The 27,067-nt window shown below is 40.7% G+C and overlaps 1 protein-coding gene across 10 annotated transcripts in view; it reads left to right on the top strand.

Annotated features, from left to right (window-relative positions):
* The first annotated feature begins 20,270 nt into the window (after positions 1 to 20,270).
* ERC2 (ELKS/RAB6-interacting/CAST family member 2) overlaps positions 20,271 to 27,067 on the top strand; it is an 869,430-nt gene continuing 862,633 nt past the window's right edge. For all 10 annotated transcript variants that reach the window (XM_036030928.1, XM_036030925.1, XM_028518656.2 and 7 more), the window contains exon 1: positions 20,271 to 20,402. The gene's annotated coding sequence lies outside the window, so the exon portion shown is untranslated. The remainder of the gene's footprint in view (positions 20,403 to 27,067) is intronic.

Here is a 27,067-nt window from a genome sequence, read left to right as displayed (position 1 = left end):
TGGAGTTGTCTGGAATCACTGTGGCAAGGAACTGGGCCATTATACCAACATCTGCTTCCCTTTCCAGATATACATGTAGACTTTTTTCCTATTATTTTATGTATTTATTTTTCAATTACAATTGACAATATTATATCAGTTTCTGGTATACAGCATAGTGATTAGACATTTATATAATTAATGAAATGATCTCCCCATAAATCTAGTACCCACCTGGCACCATACATAGTTATTACAATATTATTGACTATATTTCCTATGCTGTACTTTACATCCTCATGACTATTCATAACTACCAATTTGTACTTCTTCATTCCTTCATCTTTTTATACTCAGCCCCATAACCCCCTTCCCATTTGGCATATAGACTTGTCATTGGATACAAGCTTCCCTCCAGGAAGGCCCATGACCTTAGGTTAGGCAGCTCTCTTCAGCCAAAGTGAATTCCTAGAGAGGGATTGGCTGAGTGTTGTCAGTCATCACTGGCTGCAGAAGCCCAGGGATTCTGTGTTTTAGTCTTGAAGGGAGACAATCTCTGGATGGCTTGTCACAGCATCTGTAGTACAATGTGTTCCAATCTTTCCCTTCCTGTTGGGCCCTCCTTTCAGCTATTGGAGAAGCTGATAGTGGCCCACCCTGGGGCAGGATGCTGTCATTCTTGGCCTGGAATTCTCTTCCTACTCTGCCTTTTGCCTTCCTAGCACCCACTTATTTTTCACCCTAAATACCCTTTCTCCCAGAGCTCTTGCATGATCCCCTTGCTTTTGCTTCATATCAAAGCACCACAAAACTCAGTGGCTTAAAACAACAAATATGTATCATTTTTCATAATTCTGTGAACTGGTTGAATGGTTCTTCTCATCTTGCCTGGGCTCACTCACTCTTGTGGTGGCAGTCACCTGGCAGGTTGACCTGGGCTGAACTCAGCTGGGATAGGTCTCTCTCTGATTTTCACCCCAATTCTTCATGGTAAGGTAGTTTCAGGTTTCTAAGAGGGTAAGAATGGAAGGCAAAGGCTTCTTGATGCCTAGACTCTTGAACATGCATAATAGCACTTCTGCCATATTCTTTTGGGCAAAGCCAGTCACAAGGGCAGCTCAGATTCAAAGGATAGGAAAATCAACTCTATCTCTTGTTGGGAAAAGCTACATGACTCTGTGGCCATATTTAATGTATCAGACAAGCTAAACTAAATATTCATGGTAATTAATCTCTCCTCATCAATGCCCTGATTTTCCTTCACATTCTCATTTAATTTATAATCATCTTTATTTGTTTTTTCATTTTTCTTCACTATATCATGATTTGTATAAAGACAGATACTCCCCCAGTGTTTCTTCATGTCTCCAAACTTCCCACTTCAGTGTCTCACAAATCGTTGGTGCTCAATAAATATTGGCCAAATAAATGAATGGAAGTTCTGTTTCATATCTAATATTCTTTGACTGATATGGACTTTGAAAGCCCAGAGTTATTACCAAAACAGCCTGAAAGTTGTTTAAAAAATGAGTCTAATTCTACATATATCAAAATAGTGGTTTTCAAAGTATTGTCCCTAAATGAGCAACATTCGCAGTTGTTGCTCATACCCAGAAACTAGTTAAAAATGCAAATTCTTGGGTCCTATCCCAGACCTACTGGATCAGAAACTCTGGGGGCCTGGCTGAGAAATCTGTCTTATCAAGGTCTCCAAGGGATTCTAATGAACATGTCAGTTTGAGAACCATTTTTCCAAAGTGTATCCCTTGGAACTCTAGCTTTATGTGATTTAAATGAGTGTTAAAGGACAAAAGGATTCCATATACCAATACCTGGGAAACACTTGGTTAAATACAGATAGGTTTCTATACTGCAGGACTTCATTTGCTGAGAACCTTTAACTTTCTAATTTGCATTGGGAATCTCTGAGAAAGGTTTATGGTATCCAATTCCTCATATGGAGCATCTGGGACCAGCATTTCATGGAATGCACTTTAACTCTTGGGGAAAACACTGCTCTAAAGTACAAGCAGAGAGTTTAAACTAACACCAAAAATTACAATAGAGAATTATCTATTAAAAAGAATTTTATAGCTGAGTCAGTCCCCAGTGAACTTTTAGGTCTAAGTTACAGTGTTGTGTGACATTGTGTCCATTAATTTGTTGGTAGAACCTTATTGCAATGCTATTTCCAAAGGTATATTACTTCTAAACTAAATCTGGGTTTTTTGTTATTATAACCAACTTGCAGATGAGGAAATCAAGTCTCAGAGAGGGCAAGAACTTGTCCAAGGTCATGTAGATAATGGGTGTGAAAATGGGATCTCAAACCCATGCAAGATACACGGCTATAGAGAAATTAACATTGACCAAACCTTGATGTACTGGGATGTAGGCATGAAGAATTTTCTGTGTGGCTTCCTGAAGAGTATCAGTAAGTTCTGGGAGTTCACGACACTTCCATTGGCACTGAACCCTGACAGGGAAGCCAGTCAGCAGCAACTGCTGCTGTTTCTTCCTACAGTGAGGATACTCAGACACTTGGACTGCTATCCATTACCAGTATTCCTCACCTTAAACAAGAAAGGCCATTCACCATACATACATAATTGGATGTCAGTTGGTGGATATTCTAATATCATTTTTGTGTCCTGCATGGTCCTTACCTAGTGCATCTGCATTGCTGGTTTTGCAACAGAGAAGAGCTAATAAATCACATCTTTCTACTTGCTGCTGGTGCTGTTCTGGCTTTTTATTTTCTAAGCAGAATCAGCCATCACTCTATAATGACTTCAAAATCCTTTCAACCAAAGTTACAAAGATAAGCTTCCAGAAAATAAACATCAAAAATCACTCATCAATGGGAAATAGTTATTGACAAAGAAGAAAACAAAAAGTTATGATCTGAAGTCAGAATATTTTGCTTATTATAATTGTATGTCTCTTATTTATTTTTGTCTATATCACTAAATTACTGTGATGTTATAGCAACTGTCTTTCATTTAGTTCTCACCATTTAACAAGAGCTGTGCTAAGCTTTATATATAATATTAATAAAATATTGTATTATATATAAAATCATTGAATTCTCACAACAGGGGGTGGGATAATATTATCTCCATTTTAATGGTGAGGAAACTGAAGCTTAGAAAGGTTTTCCTGCTCCAAAGCCAGCCAGACTGTCTCACCACCCCACCATGCTATATATAGCACTGGCAACTGTAGAACTAATTTAAATATCTCTTAAAAACACTTGCCTGACTTTTCATGTAAAATCTTAAGTTGATATACTTTCATGACTCAAACCACTGAGTTACTTTTAAGAAATGCCTTTCCTTCCCCCATCTATCAATTATAGAGGGGAGCATGGTGTTTTGGTGAGCAGTAATGGCTTTGGTGTAAGAAGTGCCCAGATTGGGGAGAGTTACTTTCTGGGATATGGTGCCTCATCTTGCAAACTAGGAAAACTACATCCCATCACTCGGATTGTGGTGGGTGCCAAATGAGGAAATATATGTATGTCAAGCTCTTGGCTCAATGCCTTGTACACAGCAAGTGTTCAGTAAGTAGAGGCTGGTTCTAATATAGTTAGGTGAATCCTTCAAGTTTAGCTCACGAGTTCTCTCATATTTAATCTTCCCCATCTTAGACTCATCTCCATTTATTTCCCCTGCTTTCAAAGAGTGTTAAAGACAGAAGCTTTAAGTCCTTTGTACAAACATGGTTAGTTGTGAATTTATTGGAGAGGTCAGAGGTCATAATTCTAGGCCCAGCCATGTAAAAGTAGGCAAGCCTCATGCCTCCATCTCTTTATTTGTCAATGAAGGTAAAATTAACACTCTGTTCCTCAAATGGTTGTTAGGGGTATGATAAATGCAACAAATGGCAGGCTAAAATGTGCTACTAGCAGTCATTAGTGTCAACTTCTAGTGGGTTGTAAATGACACAAAGGACATGTTCTACAATAGGGAACAGCCTCAGACCATAACGAGACCCAGTGACAGAATAAAGCCTTATTTGCTTGTCTTTGGATCTTCCTCTGTGGATAGCCACTTTGTGAGGGTTGCTTATCCTGTTTTCTTCCTTTAATGAACTCCCTGGGGTACAATTACATATCTAAGGTCACAGGTCAAAAGCAAGTCTTGAAGGCATAGATGAGCCAGAAATTTCACTGTGCCCTCTGGTTTACTTCTGACATGGAAGTGCTTCAGTCCCTTCAGATGAAAGTGCTGAGAAGGGTGACTTTTAATTATGCATTTTCTTAAATCAATGGATTGAGAGGCAAAGAACAGCCATAGAGATGCTGCAAATATCAGCACATTGTAGTCATTTGTGATAATCTGGAAAAAGTTTCCACTGACCAGGAGCAGAGGTTTGTTTGTCATTTTATGTTTTAGAATGGTGTCTCAGGGAAGAAATGTGTTTTTTTAAAAATTAAATTAAATTAAATTAAATTTAAATTTTTAAAAAGATTTTATTTATTTATTTTTAGAGAGGGAAGGGAGGGAGATAGCGAGAGAGAGAGAGAAACATCAATGTGAGGTTGCTGGGGGTTATGGCCTGCAACCCAGGCATGTACCCTGACTGGGAATCCAACCTGCAACACTTTGGTTCGCAGCCCGCGCTCAATCCACTGAGCTACACCAGCCAGGGCTAATTTTATTTCAATCATTGTTCAAGTACAGTTTTCTCCCTTTTACTCCCATTCCAGCCCACCCACCCAACCCTCCCCACTTCCCTCCCATTACCACCCTCCCCCTAGTTTTTGTCCATGTGTCCTTTAAATTTGGTCCCGTGAACCCTTCCCATTGTCCCCTGAAATTCCCTCTTCTCTCCCCTGTAGTCACTGTCAGCCTGTCCTCTATTTCAGTGACTTTGGTTATATTGTTCTTGTTTCTTTGTTTTGTTGTTTAGGTTCCTGTTAAAGGTGAGATCATATGGTATTTGTCTTTCACTGCCTGGCTTGTTTGGCTTAACATAATGTTTTTCAGCTCCATCCAAGCTGTTGCAAAGGGTAGGAGCTCCTTCTTTCTTTCTGCTGCATAGAATTCCATTGTGTAAACGTACCCTAGTTTTTTGATCCATTCATTTACTGATGGGCATCTTGGTTGCTTCCAGCATCTAGCTATTGTAAATTGTGCTGCTATGAACATTGGGATGCATAGGTTCTTTTGGATTGGTGTTTTAGTATTCTTAGGATAGAGTCCCAGCAGTGGAATTGCTGGGTCAAAAGGCAGATTCATTTTTAGTTTCCTGAGGAAGTTCCACACTGCTTTCCATAGTGGTTGTACCAGTCTGCAGTCCCACCAACAGTGCACTAGGGACCCCTTTTCTCCACAACCTCTCCAACACTTGTTGTTTGTTGCTTTGTTTATGATGGCCATTCTGACTGGTGTGAAGTGGTATCTCATTGTGGTTTTAATTTGCATCTCTCTGGTAGCTAGCAATATTGAACATCATTTCATGTGTTTTTGGATTTTCTGTATGTCCTCCTTGGAGAAGTATCTGTTCAAGTCCTTTGCCCATTTTTTAATTGGATTCCTTGTCTTCTTAAAGTGCGGTCGTGTAAGTTCTTTATATATTTTGGAGATTAAACCCTTGTCTGAGGTATCATTGGCAAATATGTTTTCCCATACAGTTGGTTCTCTTTTAAGAAATCTGTTCTTTAGCCTCTGCTCCCACTGGAGACTACATCTACTCCCCACCCCCTGCCTTTAAGTGTTTTGCAGCACTTGCTTTGACAGACTGCCAGCTGTCTTTTCTCAGACAAAGTGGATTGCATGGCCAGAACTACTTGGACACTGCTTTTGACAATTAAAATTGGAACACCTAACCACAGTCCACTTTGAGAAGGTTGGTACAAATTTATATCTTGTGGCAGAACCCAATGAAGAGGCAGTTGCTTATTTGAAAGCTGGGGTGAACATTCTGGAGCATTCTTGAATGTATCAGATAGGGAGAATCTCAGTCATGTTGTGATTGGTCAGGGGCTTGGACTTGGGCTGTAGATGACTTAGAGTCCGACCTTATTAGATGTGTGAATTTGGAAAGTCACCTCATTTTCTCTTATAGCTGCCCTTTTCTCTTATGGCATGGCTGGAATGGAAGCTGTTTCAGAGGGCTGCTATGATGGTTTAGGAAAATTAAGCCTGCAAAGCATTTTGACTGGTGCCCTGTAGTAAACATTCAATGGATATCAGCTATTATATATAAATTGCATGTAAGTTGCTTGGCATGAGTATGTGTATTAAGGGTGGCTTCTGTTACCATTATTATTGTGAGTGTCCCTGGTCATTTGGAACTTGAATCAGCTCATGGCTCCATCACTTCTGACGCAGAGGCTCCCTCTGCACAGAGCTCAGACATGAATTTCTAAGGCAGAGGGTGAGGACTATCCCAAGTGTCTGAAACAGACTACAAGCTGTCTCACCCATCTCAGTCATTCCCCAAGACTAAGAGAGTGTAACCCTCTTCCTCTCATTCTCAACAACCACTCATCAAATGACCCTAAACTGTTGTGCACATCAGGAAGTTCCATAGGCAAAATTCACTCTTCCTCCTTCTGAAACATGTAAGTGATTTGCTTCTAGAGCTCATTCTCAAATAGCAGGTGTCCCTCTCTCAATCTTGGTTAGTATTTGGATCAAAACTGATTAGTGGTTCTCAACCCTGGCTACACATTAGATTTGTCTGGTGGGGGGAGGGGTTTTGGGAACATATAAACACCATTGACAATCAAATCAGTCTGTGGGATGGTCTTAGATATACACGTAGCTAACACTTTTGAGTATTTACTTTGCGCCAGGCACTGTGCCAAGAGCTTTCTATGAATTGCTCATAGAATCCTCATAACAACCAGAAAAGACATTATTCCCTTTATACTGAGTGGTTAAGTAAGCTTTCCAGGGTCACCTGGCTGAGTTAGAGATAGAATCTGCATGAAACTTGGCAGTCTCTTGGTCTCCAAAGCCACAGTATTCTAAATACTAAGCTACTTATCCCCATATCTGTTTCAACTACAACTCAATATCTGAGCTTCTCTAATATTCTCACACTTGTTGGAAAGAGCTTCCAGTGCCACAGATATTAGTGGGTGCCTGATTTCTACTGTAAGGTTAGAGGAGGAGATGGTGTTGAGGTGATACCCACCATTTTTACACCTCCACCCACACTTCATGTGCAGTCATTGCAAGGTAAGGCAAGGCAATGCCATAGTGGGCATTTATCCTAATTAGAAGCAATTAAAGAATTACTCCTTGTCATGTATTTCCTTCCTCAAAGAAGAAGGATTTTAGGCTTTGGTAAAGAAGACAAAACATTTATGTCTTTTTTATCTCTTGTCTTATATTAAAAATGATCTATGGGTTTAGTCCACAATTAAGTTTATTTTATTTAAGTGTTTTGGTTTTTAATGGCTGAGAATTTACAAAGAGTGTTATAAAAATAACTACAGTAGATAACTCCAGAATCTTATAAATCCACATCAACATGTGGCAAAGTATATTATATTTACAAACATATACATGCATATGCATATACACACTCACATACATTTACACTTGCTTGCTCACAATTTACACACAGAATGAGGAAACTTAAAAGTTTGTTATGTTTTGAAGTAGAGGAGTGAGCCTCATTTTGGTTTCAGAATTAGTAAATATTAATTTATTCACATATCCATTCATTCTGGTTTCAATGAGTAGAATTAGAGTCGGATATGCTTCTGTCTTAATGTGTTAGGAAGAAACTATCTAACCCTTTGAACCATTCAAAAATAGAATGGATTGCTTGTGGTATAAGTGAACCCTCTATCACAGAGAGGATCCAACAGAGGCTTAGCTGGCTTTGGGAAGGAGAAGCTGTCTCAGAATTTTCTTCTGTCCAACATAGTGCTAGAACCTAATGTTGCAGGTGCTTTGAGAAGATAAGCCTTACCAGAACCCTCACTTTCAAGTGGGCCTATGAGGGAGGTAAATCTCCTTTTATCTTAGTTTCTTTCAATTCCTTTTTGGATCTAGCCAGTTATACATCCAATTAGTGCTAATTGTTATAATTATCACTTTCTTTCCTGAAACCAATGACCTATTAATGTCATAGAATGCAGATGATATAACATCAAATGCCTTTTTTGTTACATGGATTAAATATGTTCTTCTGACCTTCATAAAGAAAGCTTCTTATTAGCAGATTAGCTACTCTTAGAGTTTCCATTCTTTGAGTTGAAATTCATAGAATAAAAGTTTTCTAAATTTTTCAACAGATATCTATTTATCATGAGACTGGGCCTGACAATGGGGTCAACACAATAGAAGTGGTCCTATTTCTGATGGAACTGGAGCATACAGGTGAGAGGAAATCTCTGAGACCATCAATAGAACAGTTACTTCCTTATAGTTACAATAAGAGCCATGAAAGAGAAGTGCAGAAGGCAATGAAACCTGATAGAATGGGCACCTAACAGAAGGCTCAGGGAGAGCTTTTGGAGGAGATGCCATCTGAGTTGAGGCTGAAGCTAAATGGACATTAACGAGGTGGAATGGTGGGAGGGGAGGGTGTTAAGCAGCAGAAATGGCAAGGGGCACATTTTTTTTTGAAAGTTGCAGTATTTTTCCCTGTGGATTTTCTATGAATATTAGCCTGAATTCCTGAGGCCTCAAAGGCCCTTGAATTCTATTTCACAACTATTTGCCTTAAGGCTCTAAGAAATTAGCCTTTTTCTACCTGTTTATACTTTACAGAACATAATCCAGAGCAAGCCTCAGTACTCCAGATGTTGTAGTCAAACATAGAACACTTCTTCCCTCTTCATCCTGAAACACCCGCTAGAAAAAAGTTCTTATGTGCAGCATATGTTCAATATGTCCTGAGAAGGGCACATGCCACTCTGAACAACATGTTACATGCATCATGCTCCAATAAATTTCATTTTTGAACAGGGGCACAAAACAGTAATTTTGATTTTACTCACAGTATAATTTTGCTCTTAAAAAGAAACTCAAAGTATAAGAAGTTGTGCATCCCCCTAGTTTTAGAACTGTTTTGCTTTATTTTTAATATATTTTATTGATTATGCTATTACAGTTGTCCCATTTCTCCTTCACTCCCCTCCTCCTACACACCCCCTCTTATCCACATCCCTTCCTTAGTTCATGTCCATGTGCCATAGTTCTTTAGCTTCTACATTTACCTTACTATTCTTGCCCTCCCCCTGTCTATTTTCTACCTACAATCTATGCTACTTATTCTCTGTACCTTTTCCTCCTCTCTCCTCCTCCCATGCCCCTGTTGCTAACCCTCCATGTGATCTCCATTTCTGTGGTTCTGTTCCTGTTCTAGTTGTTTGCTTAGTTTGTTTTTGTTTTAGGTGTGGTTGTTAATAACTGTGAATTTGCTGTCTTTTTACTGTTCATATTTTTATCTTCTTTTTCTTATATAAGCCCCTTTAACATTTCATAAAATAAGGGCTTAGAGATGATGAGCTCCTTTAACTTGACCTTATTTTAGAAGCACTTTATCTGCCCTTCCATTCTAAATGAAAGCTTTGCTGGACAGAGCAATCTTGGATGTAGGTCCTTGCCTTTCATGACTTGGAATACTTTCCAGCCCCTTCTTGCCTGAAAGGTCTCTTTTGAGAAATCAGCTGACAGTCTGATAGGAAGTCCTTTGTAGGTGACTGTTCCCTTATCCCTGCTGCTTCTAGGATTCTCTCCTTCATTTTTACCTTGGCTGATGTAATTATGATGTGCCTTAGTGTGTTCCTCCTTGAGTCCTACTTCTTTGGGACTCTCTGAGCTTCCTGGACTTCCTGGAAGTCTATTTCCTTTGCCAGATTGGGGAAGTTCTCCTTTATTATTTATTTAAATAACTTTTCCACTTGTTGCTCTTCCTCTTCCCCTTCTGGTACCCCTATAATTCGGATGTTGGAACATTTAAGGATGTCCTGGAGGTTCCTAAGACCTTCCTCTTTTTTTGGAATTCTTATTTCTTCGATCTTTTCTGATTGGATGTTTCTTCCTTCTGGTTCACACTGTTGATTTGAGTCCCAGTTTTCTTTCCATCACTATTGGTTCCCTGTACATTTTTCTCCATTTCATTTAGCGTAGCCTTCCTTTTTTCATCTAATTTGCGACCAAATTCAACCAATTCTGTGAGCATCCTGATCACCAGTGCTTTGAACTATGCATCTGATAGGTTGGCTGTCTCTTGGTCGCTTAGTTGTATTTGCTGTGGAACTTTGATCTGTTCTTCTGTTTGGGCCATTTTTTTTGAGGGGGGCGGTGGCGGGGAGTCTTGTTGAGCCTGTTATGTATGAGGGGTGGAGCCTTAGGTGTTCACCAGGGCAGGGCACCCCAGTCACTGGGTTGTGACGCTATGTGTGGGGGTGGGGTTAGAGAGGGAACAATGGCACTTGCTCTGTCCTCTGTCAGATTTTAGTCCCCTCTGCTGCTTCCCACAAGCAAATTGGGCCTTCTGGTTCTGGTTCCTGAGTGGGTGGGCTTGTGTACCTTCTAGGACCCTGTGGGTCTCTCCAACGAACTCTCCTGTGAGGCTGGGAGTCTCTCCCAGCACCTCAACCCCCACAAGTGTTTTCAATCAGTGCTTTTAGGCTTTATTTCCTGGCACTGGGACCCTGGGTTGCCAGTGTGTCTCACTGCCTATTTTCACCTGGTTTATCTGCATGTGAATGTGTGACTGTAGACAGCCAGCTGTTTTGCGTGCCTCACTGGGTCTGCTTGTTGCCTCCCGTGCCTGAACCTTGGGTCTGCCACCGGGGTCTGCTAGCCCCCATTTTTTCCTGCCGTGACCCCTCTCCTCTGGCCGCTGACTCCTCCCCTCTTACCAGTCTGGATGAATGGTTGTCGGGACTTCTGTACAGTTCAATTTTCTGTCAGTTCTGGTTGTTTTTTTGTTTCTAAATTTTTGTTGTCCTTAATTTTGGTTGTGCAAGGAGGCACAGTGTATCTACCTATGCCTCCATCTTGGCTGGAAGTCCTGTTTTGCTTTCAAATGTGTCTTGGTACCAAGTTTTCTATGTGTGTTCTAAAACTTTAGAAAGAACAGTTTTTGAAAACCACACTGGTAGTTGGGAAACTTGAAAAGTGGAAGCACTGAAACTGAAAACTGAAAACCGAAAACTGAATTTGTTGCATATTTGAAGGAGATGATTTTAGTTAGCCTTCATTTACTGAACATTTATTATGGGCCCAGCACAGGCACAGGGAGTTTTTACATGGTTTCTTATTTAATTCTCTCAAATTATCTATGAGCTAGGTACTACTAATCACCTCTTTTTTTTTTTCTTTTCTGGTGAGGGAATAGGCTTAGAAGAGTTAAATAAACTGACCAAGACCGCACAGCTCATAAATGGAGAGACTGGGACTCGACTCCACTATTGTGTTGTTACCATAGGTAATTAACTAGTTATTTTTTAAAAAATATGTTATTTATTTTTAGAGAGAGGTGAAGGGAAAGGGAAAGAGAGGGAGAGAAACATTATTTGTGGTTGCCTCTTGCATGCTGCCTATTGGGGACCTGGCCCACAACCCAGGCGTGTGTCCTGACTGGGAATTGAATTGGCAACCCTTTGGTTCACAGGCTGGCACTCTATCCACTGAGCCATACCAGCCAGTGCTAGTTAACTAGTTATTGATAAGAAAGAGAGCAAAGGATATTGGATCATGAGCCTGTTTGCTTCACCATAAAGCTATAGCTTCACATCCCAGGGGATCATGGCATTGCTCTGCTAAGGGGATTAACACTCCTCCCCTTGCACCTCAGGTACCAGATATGTGTGTGGGGTTTGGGGATGAGGAAGGGGGGTTGTTGCAAGCAGATGCACAGTAGAATTCAAAATGGTACAAAGGGAGGTGCTTTACTCTAGAGTCCTGTCAGTCTAGCCTGGAGAACAATGGATTGGCTAGGGGGTGGACCCATCAGAAATCCACAAAAGCTTGGAATGTTGATTGGTTATTTTGAAAGAGCTCCTGATTGAAACCCAGGGGAAACAAAGAGCTCTCTCTGTCTCTTGCTCTTGACCCATACTTGCCCCATGCACTTGTCTGTCCTCTCTCCATAGCCATGTGGTCCTGCAGCCACATGGCCAATTGCTGCACAGACTCCACATGCATGCTCCAAGTGGGAGCCCAAATATCTCAGTACAGCAATGGATTGCAGCTGGAACACAAGCTAAAGTAGTCAGATGCTAGACTGGACCAAGCTTTAATATGGCATGGGATAGCTGGATATTGACTTTATTTCTGCCTCTGATTTTCTGAGACAGGCAGATTTTCTGGGATAGCAGGACAGATAGAGAACAGACATGGAGGGGCATCCTTTTGATTTTGCTTCCTGAGTAAATCTTACCACCAGACTTCATTCTCTATTATGGGTCCCTGAAAATATGACATGGCAAGAACCCCACTTCCACCAGCAATAATGTGACTATAAAGCCAAAGTAGAACTCTTTATTACAGTTGCTCCATGTCTTAGAAACAGCATGGCAGAAACTTTGGGTATCAGATCTCTAGACAGATTTAACATCAGTAGTAGTTGTACTTATGGTTCTAGGCCTTAACAACTAATGCAAAGGTAGCATCATCTCAACTTCACTCAAAATTTTCCTCTAACAAACAGAGGTTTAAAGACCCTTTGAACAAATGGATGAGTTCAAGTTTACTACTGGTAGATCTGGTGGGGAAACTGGGATTTGTAAAGCATAGTCTTTAGTCATCTTGCAGAGGTGATAATATATGCCACAAATTACTCTCCCTAAGGCAGGTATGATGAGTACTGCATGGGTGGTTGGGGAATAAGTGCTACTTATTAATAAACTTCATCAGGTTTGTGTAACAATTATCACCACTCTTGTGTGGTTTCAGCTCTTCAATCTGAATATAATTTCCTATGTTTATCTCTTTAAAAACTTCCTTGTGTTCCTGGCTCTAGAAAAAAGGTCATAAACATTCATGTATACAATAGACTATTATTTAGCCATTGAAAAAGAAGAGGGAGATGTGCATTGACATGGAAATTGTCCACAATGTACACAATTTTAGCTGAATAAAATCAGATAGGAGGAAAATATGTATATTAAGATACATATTTTGGCTGCAAGTGGCAGACAACCACAGGGAATAGCTTCAGTGAAAAATAAAACTTGCTATGGGTCTAGCACAGTCACATACATGGGAAGGAGGCTGGAATAGCTCAGAGAATTGAAGACAGTGCTGCACAAAGCTTTGGGGATGACAGGAACGTAGGGTTCTCAGCAATGAAATCAAGGACCTGAATTTCCTCAGGGCCAAGATTCTCTTCCTCTCACCTCTGCTTTTCAGTGTTTGCAGCTTTTCCATGAAAGTAGAGCCATGGCGGCCACCAACTCTGTTATTATATTCTTAGAACTCCTTGATTGGAGAAGAACAGAGCTCCAGTTGAAATATTGCAGGAGAGGATTCTGATTGGCCTGGCTGTGGTACATCACTGTGGCCAAAGACAGAAGGCAAGGTGACAACTTCTGAAGCCGGAGGGAAATGTCTAAAGCTGGAAGGAGGAGGTAAAGTATACTCAAAGACAACCACCATAACTGGGCCCTATTTTTGTCAAAATATACATTCAAAATATTCAAGAGAATATACACACCTGGCTGCTTAAAGCAGTTGGTTTTCTTTGAGGGTAGATTTTCACTTTTTTGTGGAATGTTTGAATTTTTTAAATGTATTTTATTGATTATGCTATTACAGTTGTCCCATTTCCCCCCCTTCATTCCCTTCTACCCTGCACACCCTCTCCCACCCACATTCCCCTGCTTTAGTTCATGCCCATGCATCACAAGTTCTTTAGCTTCTACATTCCCCATACTATTCTTGCCCTCCACCTATCTATTTTCTACCTACCATCTATGCTACTTATTCTCCATATCTTTTCCTTCTCTCTCCTCCTCCCACTCCCCTGTTGCTAACCCTCTATGTGATCTCCATTTCTGTGGTTCTGTTTCTGTTCTAGTTGTTTGCTTAGGTTGTTTTTGTTTTTCTTTTAGGTGTGGTTGTTAATAATTGTGAGTTTGCTATCATTGGAATGTTTGAATTTTATTTTACAAACCACTTCTCTTATTTTATAAGCTAAAAAATTTTTAAAGATTTTTTATTAAAAGGTTAAGTGAAAAAGATCCTAAACCTGTAAACTCTTTGTTCAATTGATAATGTATCTCATTAACCAAACCCAGAAGCAATCATTCTAAAGCTGTTGCCAATTTGGTACATATATTATTTTGTCATTTAAAGTGACTTGTTTTTTCATTATTCTCTTCTTCCAAGCAAATTAATTTGTTTTCATTTAATTGTGTAGTTAAGGCTGTGGTTTGGGGGGAAAAAACTGTTTCTCAGACCTGACCCAAGGTTATTTCAAGAAATGGATGAATCCTGAACACCAATTCAAAAGAACTTATGCAACCCTATGTTCATAGCAGTGCTATTTACAATAGCCAAGTGCTGAAAACAGCCTAAGTGCCCATCATTGAATGAGTGGATCAAAAAACATTTACACAATGGAATACCATGCAGCAGAAGGAAAGAAGGAACTCCCACCTTTTGCTATGGCATGGCACTGGAGAATATTATGCTAAGTGAAATAAGCCAGGCAGTGAAAGACAAATACCACATGGTCTCACTTATAAGAGGAATCTAATGAACAAAATAACCTAATAAGCAAAATAGAATCAGAGACATGGAAACACGGAACAGACTGACAGCAGCCAGAGGTGAGGTGGGAGGTAGATAATAGTGGAAAGAAGGGGAAGGGACTAGTTAAGGAACATGTATGAATGACATGGACAATGGTGTGGGGATTGACTGTGGGAGTTAGGGGTGGGCTGGGTGGAGGACGGCAAAGGGGGGAAATTGGGACAATTATAATAGAATAATAATAACAAATGATAAATATCATTTGCTCATACTTATATGTGGAATGTAATAAAACAAACAAATGAACCCCAAAACAAACCAAAAAACTGAGTTCATGGATTTACAGAAGAGATTGATAGTCGCCTGAGAGAAGTGAAGGTGGGCAAAATGGGTAAAGGGTGTCAAAAGGTACAAATTTCCAGTTATATAATTAGTAAGTTGTGGGGATGTGATATACAGTGTGATGACTATAGTTAATAATACAATTCTTATTAGTTAATAATAAGTTAATTATTAACTAATTAGTTAATACAATTATTACATAATTGAAAGTAGCTAGGAGAGTAGAACTTGAAAGTTCTCATCACTAGAAAATAATTTTTTGTAATTATGTATGATGATGGGTATAAACTGGACCTATTGTAGTGATCATTTTGTATATATACAAATGAATATAAAATCATTACATTGTATACCTTAAACATATAATATTATATCAATACTTCAATAAAATTAATTTTTAAAAAAGAAACAAAGAAATGGATGAATTTTTGGCAACATAAGTTATGAATCTTTGTACTGTCTCTAAGAATTGCTTGGTGGTGGGAACTTCAGTAATCTGAGCTACTTTTGTAGGTGGTAGGATGCATACCTAAGCATGGAAGGAAAGCTAGCACCCTCTCCTGCTTTTGAATGCTCCACTCTGACTTTATCTAGCATTGGCCTTGTCCCAAGGCAGGCTGACTAATGGGCCTATCATTTATATCATTCCAGGTCAACTGAAGATTTCATTCTTCAAATTATATTAATGATTCTCCTATTATTAAAAAATGGCCAATATTTATGGAGTACCCAGAGAATATTCAGACATTTATCTCAAATATGTATTTTCAAATATGTAAGTTAAAGCTAGTATTTTATAGACTTTGGGTCTTTGCTTAAGTTGGGTAAACAAGTCTATTTTGGCCCCAGGTTACATTCCTGGATGGCTTGTTACTCTTTCTCTCACAACAGTAACCCACCATAAGGGCAGGTGCTTCTCTCCTGCTCAGAGAGACTTCATTCAGACTGTAAAGATAATGGATGAATGCAGGCTTTCTCAGCATCTTCCAGCACAACATCAGGAAGTTGGTTGTTTAGTAAGCACGCCTAGTATAAGGAATTCTTGTTTGGAACCTCAGGGTGTAGAGACCCTACTGAAGCTCCGGCTTTTTTTCAATTTACTTTTTTTGTTTCTCAGAAGTTCCAATAAAGCTTTATTTATAAAAACAAGCAGCCAGCTTCTGGGCTGTTGTTTGCAGGTTTGTTTTTAAAAAATATTATATTGATATGATTTATCTTGATTATTTAAATTTTGGTTCCTCCTTACATTTTGCACCCAAAGCTAGTGTCTTACCTGCCTCACACTTTTCCTGGCCATTTAGCAAGTTTTCATTAGATTTGTTTAAACTTCCTGAAAATGTTACATGTAAATTTTACTCCTTTTCCTAACCTGACCAGCATTTTGGGCTCAGAAGCCACCATTCCTTGAACAATCTAAGGACTTTGCCTGCATTGTTTTATTTTATCCTTATCATAGCCACATTAAGAAGAAACTGTGAACTCCTCTTATTTTCCAGATAAGGAAACAAAAGACACACAACTATTAAGTGCCAAACTTGCTATCAGAGAAAAATTGAAAAATGTTAGTTTTGCTGTCTTCTGATGTTTCAAACATCTTTCATGTTTCAATACCCTCTTTCCAATTTTATTTTTCTCTCACATAATGAATCCCATTATTAGCTCACTTAAAAGTTTTGTCAGGTCCTTTCAGCATCTACATGGATGGAAATGCAGATGGATTCAAGGTAAGAACTCTTCATAGGTTTCTAAAATAGCTATAGAGAGTTAAGCTAACTCTCTGTAATGCCTTTAGCTTTTTAGAAGGAAAACATGATGGTATTCAAATGCAACTGCTTTAGTAGCAAAAAACACAAGTCTAAAGGAGCCAGGGTCTGGGTGAAGCCAAAATAATATATGAGCCAGCAGAATTTTGAAGGTTTTAAAATCTGCATCTATAGTTCTTCCTCTCCATGAGGCCTTCCAAGGGGCCTTCTCCACCTTGAGCTTGTTCTTAAAAAGTGGGTATGGTAAAAAGTTCCTTTTAATTTTACAGCTTTTAGGATAATTTAAAATGTACTAATGACCTACCTTTAAATAGTGAAGCCAGGGAACTGAAAGGAAGAGGAGGCCTTAGGGATGGGCAGTAGCTCATGGAAAATACCACACAGACACAGCCCAGGCTCAGGGCTCAACGTGGCCATCTGCCACATATTTCTGGGAGCAAAGCTAGAAATCCCTAATGACTGCAACAATATCTGCTTATGAAGTTTTCCCCTAGAATTTTTTTTCCTTTGGGGAATCTGGTCACTGGGCCAGATCCTGCCATTGGAATCTAGCAGATTGGAGTAAAGGGCTTTGTCTCAGCATAAGGATATTGGCTTTCCAATTCAGGGAATACTTATAGTTCTGAGCAAGAGACTCTTGCTCAAGCTACCCAGGGCAGAAAAATGAAAGGTATGCTATTTTTTGGAAGGGCACAGGGACCTCTCATGGAACCCAAGGACAGCAAGAGTGACCAGACTTCATAAGTGGCCAGAATCAGGGATATGGAAAGTTATAAAAAACCAAGGAACTGAATAAATTAATATAATTTTAGGTTATATGAACATTTAATCAACAGTTTTTGCAAGCTCTGAGAGATTTGCATGCCTTGAGATTATATTTACAGAAAACTGTAAATGTTTAATTATAAATATCTGCAAGACATAATATTAAGGTTTTTCATATTTACAAACATTTCCTTCCATTTGAAAACAATTATAGGTTGGGTTTTCTTCTCTCCTCACAATAATTCTTGTATATGCTTAATGATTATGGACAAATCATAGCCATGGGTAAATAGAATGAATTACTTAAATAATTTAAAAGGGAATGTTATAAAAACTTTCAAAAATTTCTACAGAAAAAAGATACATATATTTTGATGATGCTGAATGTTGACATGCTAACTATGATGCTTAGGGCTACAAAGGTCTTAAAACATTCCTGGCAAAGAGAACTGGCTCAGGTTGGCTTCCTAAGAATGAGGCGGTGGTGGTGCTAGTGGGTCAGTTATTTGGGCCTTTTTTCTTTCATGGTAGCCCAGTGATGTTTCTCTTGAACTAAACTCTATGCTGTTAAGACACCTGTACAAATAACGTTATGCCTAAGAAGAACAGATAATTTTTTTTAGGGACTTTTTTCCCCTCATCTTACTATATTCTTCCCATGGCTAACGACTATTCTACGTTACTCAGCCATGACCATGGCTCTAATTACCAAATGTGATGACTCCCATACACTGTCTTTATCATATATCTCTCATCTGACCTCAAAGAAGGTGATATTGAGAATGTCACCTTCTGGATGAGGTCCCTGGCACCTCAAATGTAAAATGACCAAACTGAACTCATAAGTTGTTCATAACTTTTCTATAAACCTGTATCTTTTCCCACTCCCTTTATTTCCAGTATTAGCAAATGGCACATTATCCATTTAGTTTCCCAAATTAGGCACTGGGGAGCATTCTTGGCTCCTCCAATTGCTCACCAAGTTCCGTTAATTTTGCCTTGTTGATTTTGGGGCCACACCACCTGTTGTTAGTGGAGGTAATTGAGAGGACAGTGACTGCCAGTTACCCAGGAGCTATACCTGGGTAGTTGGGGGCTCCTCACTTCCTTCTTTGTCCTTGGAATGTATGGTTATGTCCAAGGACATAGCCTTGGGAGAATCAGGCCTCTATGTAAACTTTTTAGATTCTGGTGGGCTGGTGTAGATAGTAAACAGAGTTTTTGTTACAGTAGTTGAGAAGATGTAAGTGCAGCACATAGGAGGTATTCAATAAACACTTGTCATATTTCAAAACATGGAATTTTAGGACTTCTCAAAGGACTCTTGACAAGGCTTTTTAAATATATAGTATACCTTTTCAGCTGAGGTTGTTAAGGATGTACATGGGAAACTAAACACAACAGTGTAGCTTGGTTTTGCCAAGGGAGCATGAAGGACGACAGAGTGAGTGCCAATTTCTTGGTGACTAAAAGAGGAGGGTTAGGGCAAAGAGACCTCTGGGACCATGAATCTGTGAAAAACCTTTAATACCAGAAATATAAAAGGGAGGCTTAAGGAGCAGGGCATATGGGCTAGAACAGGAAGGCATCCTCTTCTTTCAGCATCCACTGCCTTCATTTAATACTTGAACTCCCATCAGGGAAGGGAAGGGAAACATCCCTAGTCACTGTGCTGATTCCATACCTCTGCTCATCTAGTCATCCTGTGGCCAAAATTGCTTCATTTGTCTGATTTTTCCCATCAGAAGATATTTCTACCTGGTTACTGAAATTGCTGGAAGCAGACTCATTAGGAATGGAAGGAAATTACTGATCTAATCCTGCAAATGGACTCTCAGTGAGAGACCAAATCTGGATACTACTATGACATTTTGAATTCCCTGTCTAATATGAAATGGAGCAGCTGGGGCTCCAGACTTGTTGGGTGGAAGCTTTTACCAATGAAAAACTTGTCCAGCTCATCTTGCACCTCACCTTGAGATACGCATGTGTATGTGTGAATGAACTACCTTAAATGGGAGGACACGCAGACATTGCAAGGCACAGAGGAGGCACTTGATGAATGACAACGATGATGATGATTTTTTTTCTTGCTCCCTTCCTTCATCTTCCAGTCTCTCCATTCCTTGGGGGAACAAGAAAGTAAAAATCTTATGAAATCCCTTCACCCTCCTAAAGAAGCTTAAGTTAATGTCAAGGTGCCAGGGTATGGAAACCTCGACCCCAACTCTATAGCTTAAATCGAGCTAGTTGCATCCCCTCCACCAATTGCCATTCCTGCCCCTGTGGCGAAGCCACCTGACTAGTCCAGGAGTGCCTGGCAGTTTTTGGAGTCGGGTGCCCTGGATGGGGCGTCAGGGGCAGAAGATGGGGACCAGGTGCTTCAAGACATTGGCCTCCGGGGAGAAAGCGCTTCAAAGACCCTTGCTGCACCACGCCCTGGCCAAGCACTCTCTGCTGCCTCCGGCGGCGTCCGCTTCCCAGCCCCGACCCCTCCTCCCTACCCCAGCGGCTCCTCGGGAATGCTGGGAATGTGAGTCTGGGCCTCCGCGGGCGAGAGTGCGAGCCGGCTGAGCCGCTGGGCTGGGGGCCGGCTGAGTGGTGCTGTGGCGGCGCCGCTGCTAGCGCGCGCGTCTCGGGACTGCGGCGGGCACCGCCCCCTCAGCCGTCAGCTCCGCCCGGCCCCTCGCGGGCCGGCCCTCAGAGCGGCGCCCTCCCTTGTTCCCTCCCTTGCTCCCAGCCGGGCTCCTCCTCCTCCCGCTGCTGCTCGCTGGCGCTCAGGCGCCGGCTCCGGCTCCTCCCGGCCGCCCGGGGCGAAGGCGACGTGAGGTTGTAAAAATCCATGTGGGTCCGCCCCAGGGCGAGCATCCGAAAGGTGAGACGTCGACGCTGGGGCTGGGGCCCCAAGGCGCCCGGCTCCCTCCGGGTGCCAGTGCCCGGCACCTCTCATGCCGGGTGCCCCTCACTCGTGGGGAGCTGCAATGCGTTATCCAGGGGAGCCGAGGGGTGAACCATCCGCCTCCACCGGGGCTTTCTGGGGTGGGGGAATGGATGGGGCGGCCTAAAGGCGTATTTGCCTTCATGTAGAACCCCCGGATCGGAACAAGTGCACAGCTTCCTCGAGCGTGCGGGCGCCGTTCTCTTGTCCCGGCTGCACGGGCCACCTCCCGCAGTCCCTCTCCTGCAGCCACCCTCACTGCCATCGCCTTTTTTCTCTCCAGCTCCCCCTCTTTCGCCTGGCGTTCCCCTTCTTGCTTCGAGGCGTGGGGCGTCCGCGGGGACAAGGGTCTCGGGAAATCTCAAGCAGGACAAAGTGGAGAAAGGTGGAGCCCCAACCCAGGGGGTGGGGTCCCAGGCTGCCTCGATGGACTCTGAGGGGAGCGTGTTAAAAAAAAAAAAATCTCTGCCAGGGAAAATAAAGCTGGATTAATTTGGGGACGATAAAGGTGGTGGTGTAGGAAAACGAATACGATGTGAAATTAAACTGAACGACATTCCTACCTTCCCCTCACCATTCCCGAATTATGCAAGAAAAGGGGGTACTTAGATGGTTGTGCCTATTTTTCTTTTTTAAAATTACTGTCCAAGCTTTTGGAAGATCATTTCAGGACAGTGAAGATTAAGGGCTGCTTTGGTGCGGGATAATATAACAGCGCTTGTAAACTCTCTGATCGGCCCTGCCTTATTTGTTTTGTACTTAAGGGTCTCTGTTCTCCTTGCCAGAGAGGGAGGGTCCTCTCTGTACTAGCGGATCGATTTTAGGTAGCTACCTGCCTTTGCTAGATGAAAGGCAATTTACTCCCGGAGCAGTTAATTGTCAGTTCCTTGTGTGATTGACAGCCACATCTGCCATTTATGTGGACAGAAGAGGGACCAGTGAAACCCCAAGAACCAATCAGTGCTCGGGAGAGGAGGGCAGCTCCCACTTGTCATGGTTAGTTTCCTGGTTGGCTTTTTAAAATCAGTGGTTTTATTTAACCATTGGTTTCCACCAGGTATAAGGCTCCAGCTGTGAGAGGCAGACAAGCGGGAAGAAAAGTCTCCCAAAATGCGCTTAGAAGCAAGTATGTTTGACTTGTGTTTGTCTCTTCCACCACCCTTTATTAGTTGTAGTAGTTGGGGATGCTCAGGTCATTGATTTAAAAATTAAATGGATCTGTGTAAAGAACGAAATCGTGGGGAGAGAGGGTGTTGGGGTTAGAATTTTCCACCTCTCTCTCTAGGACTGCGGGCTCCATTATAAGACACACCATTTACTGTTGAGCTCTCCAGAAAAGGGTGTGGCACTTTGTCTCTTATAGTCACTCTTGTCCTTGTAAAGTCACATTGTTTCTCAGTGTACAATACTTGGCTCTGTTGAATGAATTTATAAGATATTTTTGAAGCAGAAAGGCATGATTTTTGGGGATTACCACAAATAGAAGGGACTCTTCTAGTTTTTGACAGTGAAACTCAACTTCTGGAAGTGAGGCTGCCTTCTTCACCTCCAGTTTGGATATCAGTGTGGAGAAGATGGCAATGGGATTAAGCCAGATCCTTTCTGGAGGGTAGAAGAGTTGCCTTTGAGGTGAGTTTGCTTCTAAAGTGAGCCATCTTGTAGGTCTGCTTCTGTGCTTTAATAAAAGCCTTGCACAGCTTGGAGGGGTGGTATGTGGACAGTGCTAGAAACATGGCTTTTGCCAGCAAGACTTTCATGGGTGGGTGGACTGTGGGTGGACTGTGGGCAGAAGGACCAGATCCTTCTCAATTTTCTATTAGTGAAAAGCTTATTTTTGAACACCCTTCTTCATGAATTCAGTAGAAAAATTACTGGTTGATCCAGAATGCTGTCACCTCATAGAAGCTGTACCTGGATGTGAATACAAAACTGTGCATTCAGTATTTCATGAACAGATTATGAGCCAGAGTACACTGATTAGGACAGTCTTCATTTGTGAGCCAGGTTTGTCAAGGTAGTATTATTACCATTACTATTATCATTATTATTGTTATTGCATGTGCTAGCATTTTGCTGAGTACTTTACATGCATTATCTTTTTAAAATTTGGCAGAGGCTCTATGAGGTAGGTACTATTATTATGCCCAAATTATAGATAGAAAAAATTAATGGAATTAAGTATCTTGCTACAGCTTAGTGTGAGATTGAGAACTTCAATACAGGTTTCTTTAACCCAGAGCCTGTATTTTTGGCCATGGTCTCAAATTCAAATTTTGGTTTTGTTGTCTGCATGTGTCCAGTCTGAAGTGTGGCCTCTCCCAGCCTCCATGAGGCCTATGCTGTTTAGAGTTCATTTCGATGTTGATGGTCTTTGTAAGGCTGTCATTTCCACTAGTAGGCAAATTTAGTAACTTTGTGACTTAAATATTTCTAGTAGGTCAGCTTTGGCCCAATGGAAATTTGGCTCCTGAATTAATGATGATGACTTACAAGAAGGTAGAATAAAACAAAATCCACATTCTTCCATTTTTCTTGATACTCAAATTTCCAACTGGAATTTTTAATTGGTCTTGGTTGAATACATGCTTTTAACATCATTCAACTGGCTCTCTCTCTCCCTCCCTCTCTCTCTCTGTTTTTTTTTTGCTGAGGGATTGCTTTCTATTTTCTCTTTCACTTACAAAAAAACTGTTTTTCATTAGTGATTAAATATAACCATATTTAAACTTATTAGATTATAATAGTATGCCCAAATTGTTTTTTTACATTGGAAAAATGATAATACTTAAGCCTTCTTAGTGTCTTCCTACTGGTGAAATTCAGTGGTTATGGCTTGCCAAAACAAGAATTCTGAAAAATGTGTTTAGATGAACGGTGTTGGAGTCCACAAATTCACTGCAACAGATAGTCTTTGACTTTGATGAGGATGACTTTGTACAATCTACATTTTTTTTGTTGTTGTTTTACTAAGACATCCTTTTACCCTTTTATTAGCTAAGAAGTTAACATGTTGGCTGTCATGGGAGAGACCTGCTTTCCAGCCAACAGTTTAGTTTCAGCAATGTTTATATTATTCCTTGATACTTTATTTGATTTTTATTTTTGAGAGCTAGTAGAACAAATAGAAAGCAAAAAAGCACTGATATTAATAACAATGTCAGTTTCAAAATTTAAAACAGTTGATACAAAAATAGAAATAATTGGGTATACCAAAGGCAGAGATTCTTTAGCCTGTTCTTTTTCATGTGAAGAAAAAGAACAAAATGAATATGTAAGAAGTGCTAAAGTATATCAAATGGTGAAGGATCTATTAGTCAACTTTTGGGGAATAACAAAACTCCCTGACTTACAGCAACAGGTATATTTCTCATACTCGTGAGTCTTTAGGTTGAATGTGATTTGGCTGATTGAGGCTGGAGGGTTGTCTGTGCTGTAGACTGCAGGCTGAGTTCGGGTCTGCTCCACATGTGTTCTGGGGCCCAGGCTCAAGGGATAGCAGATGCTTGGGGCATGCTCTTCTCGTGGCAGACACTGGATTCAAGAGCCAAGCCAAACTGCACAAATGCCATTTTCTCTAACAACCTTTTGGACTTACCAGGTCACATGGGGAAGCCCAACATTCGTGGGTAAAAGTAGACTCTGCCCATGGTAGGGAAGAAGTATTTGATGAACTATAATCTGGACTCCCACAATGTGCAAAAAGTAGGGTGTTATTAGAGAATTTTATATTTTTTTCTTCTCATTCTTGGGGAATGCAGTCTTTGTCCCTTCACTCCCAACCCTAGCTTTATACACATGAACCTAGCATGTAACTTTTGCATTTCAGGAATATACCATGTTTGGTTCTAGAGGGCTGACTTTAAAAGCTGGTATAAGTATATGAATTACTTAAATTATCAAGGTACTATTTATTAGAACCTACTGTATTTCAAGGGACTATGCTGAATGGGGTGATGAACATGGTTTTTATCTGATGTGGGTCCTGCTACCATAGGATCTCTTATTAGAAGTAGGTGTCAGGAAAGACTTCTTGGATGAAATGACATTTTCCTGGTGCTTGAAGCAGGGATGGTGTTGTCGATGCAGATAGAGAACAGTGGATATAATAGACATGTAAGATATGTGAATAATAAACAGTAATAATTATAATAACAGCAGTAATTATAGGTTTTTATCAAACAGTTAACTATGAGTGAGGTTACTGTGCTTAACACTTTATATAAAATATCTAATTTAATATTGGGGTAGACCTTGCTGGTTGACTACTCAACATTTATTCTGTCCTTTCTAACTAAAAGAACCCCAGTTTTGTTTAAGATGGGAATATGTCCACCTCACTTTTCTAGACTCCCTAACAGCCTAGAGTGGCCATAAGGCTCAGGTTGTATAGTAATGTGAGTGGACATTGTTGGATGGGGGTTTCCCTGAAAGCTCAGTGAGGAGGACACACTTGGCTGGTATACCCTAACAGCTTTTGTCCCCTTTCTGCTTCTTTCTTCTGGGAACATAGGTACAATGCCTGGAGGGGCATGTATTAAATACGGGAAAGCTGGACTCTGAAAGGATCTTGGTGTTGATTACTTTGTTGAGCCATAGTACCAGCCTAGACTGCCTTCCCCTACACCAAGGGTGTCAAACTCATTTTCACTAAGGGCCACATCAGCCTCAAGGTTGCCTTCAAAGGGATGTAATTTTAGGACTGTATAAATGTAACTACTGCTTAACTAGGGGCAAGGAGCCTGGCACTGCCACTGGGTAGAAACAAGGTGCCAGGCCTGATAAAACAAGGTGGAGGGCCAGATTTGGCCCACAGGCCTTGTGTTTGCCACCTCTGCCCTGTACCTATTGCATAAACTGAATGAATTCCTTACTTGTAAGCTAATAGTACAAGAAAACCTGTACTATTTGTTACTTGTAGTCAAACATAATCCTTTTCAAGAGCCTCTCAAAGTAGATGTCCTCATACCTATTTTACAGGTGAGACATCAAAAATCACATTAAGGAACTTTCACAAATTCTAGGATTCATTGCTATGTCATTTTGACTTTCAGGCCCATCATCCTGCCTTTGGCTAGGTAAGATAAGTACCACAGTGGAGATGATGTTGGAAAAGTAGGCTGGGGTAAGACTGTTGAGGAGACAACTGGATCCAAGTTGAAAAGTCTGAGTTTTATTTCATGGGCTAGCAAGTATAAGAAGATTTGAAAATGACAGAGACCATTGAGGCTTCAGTAAGTGACACCCAGTGTTTCAGTGTGAATGAAGGTGGAGGAAAGGCTGGGTACAAAGGAAAGCTGGGAACATAAGAAAATGGAATTGAGGGAACACAAGTCATAGTTAGCTGTTAACCTATAATCTGAGAACAAAATGATAGTCTTCTGAAGGTTAGTATTAACTTCTACTAATGGCTTCATGTTTGCCAGGAAGCAGGGGATGAGTAATGTAGAGAATTGCTAATGCAATGTGAATCATTATTCAAGGTAGTAGGGTAGGCACTTCTATTTATTGACCATACCATTTACTGAACCCTTGATGACCCTCTGTGACATGATTTTGGTCTAGATCTGGCTCCATTGTGCCAGTTCAAGGTAGCTGAGATGAAGGGTAAGGCCAGAGGGTGGTGCAATGGTACAACAAATTCTGCCAGTGGACTTATTTCTACATCTGCTAAACATTCTGGAGCTTTCTTGGGGGGTGAGGTGGGTTCAGTCTAACTTCCTGGGTTTCCCTTTTCTTCTCCTCTCTCTACTTTTTAATTTGTAAAATAAAGGAATTGGCTTACATTAGTGGTTTTCAAATGTTTTTCAGCTGTGGAAACTTTTCTTATTTTCTAAATGAAAGCTTATCTGGACCCTCAGTATATTTATAGAGAGGCAGCATTGCTCTGAAAATTCAGGTCCAGGATTATGTTGTCTGAGGTATCTTTATGCCGAGGCTACTGCTCTAAAATGATCCAACACACCCCCCCCAGGTCCAGAATTATGTGAACCTTAGAGTTGTTCAGATATTTTATTTGAGCATCCTTTTTAACAAATCCCTTTGTTATTCTACAGCTTGTTGTATCTTAGTATCATCTGTGGTAGAGACTGTTAATGTGCCCCATAGCCACTCTTCTTCTCTTTCCAGTGACTTATGACTTATGTCACTCGTAAGCTAGAACACAATTTTCAGAGTGAGACCAGCCAGTGATCTCTTTTACTATTGTGATGATCACAGGAGCACCTCTTGCAAACAGAGCCTCCCTCTGTCTGGGCCCTTGAGTCATTAAATGAGCAAAGCTTTCAGTCAACTGGTATTGGGCATATAATGTGACTGAGAAATAAGTTTTTGCTGTTTTAAGCTATTGAAATTTTATTATTGTTTATGCAGCATACTTTTTAGCTTATTCTTACTGATAGATCATCTTTTAGCATATCTGCTAAACTGTACTGAATTTACTTTTTAATCTTTGGGATCAACCTGAAGCCAACTTGTTCTTACTTTGTGCTCAGGAAAGAAGTAGGCAGGCATCTATAATAGCTGTCCATGCAGGTCTTTGTACTCATAGAATCTCTGAATTGGAATACTTGTGCTCAATAGTATTTGTTTTTATATTTAAAAAG

The sequence above is a fragment of the Phyllostomus discolor genome, chromosome 7 (genome assembly GCF_004126475.2).
Source record: "Phyllostomus discolor isolate MPI-MPIP mPhyDis1 chromosome 7, mPhyDis1.pri.v3, whole genome shotgun sequence".
Classification (NCBI taxonomy): domain Eukaryota; kingdom Metazoa; phylum Chordata; class Mammalia; order Chiroptera; family Phyllostomidae; genus Phyllostomus; species Phyllostomus discolor.
This window is presented reverse-complemented; position numbering and strand designations above follow the sequence as displayed.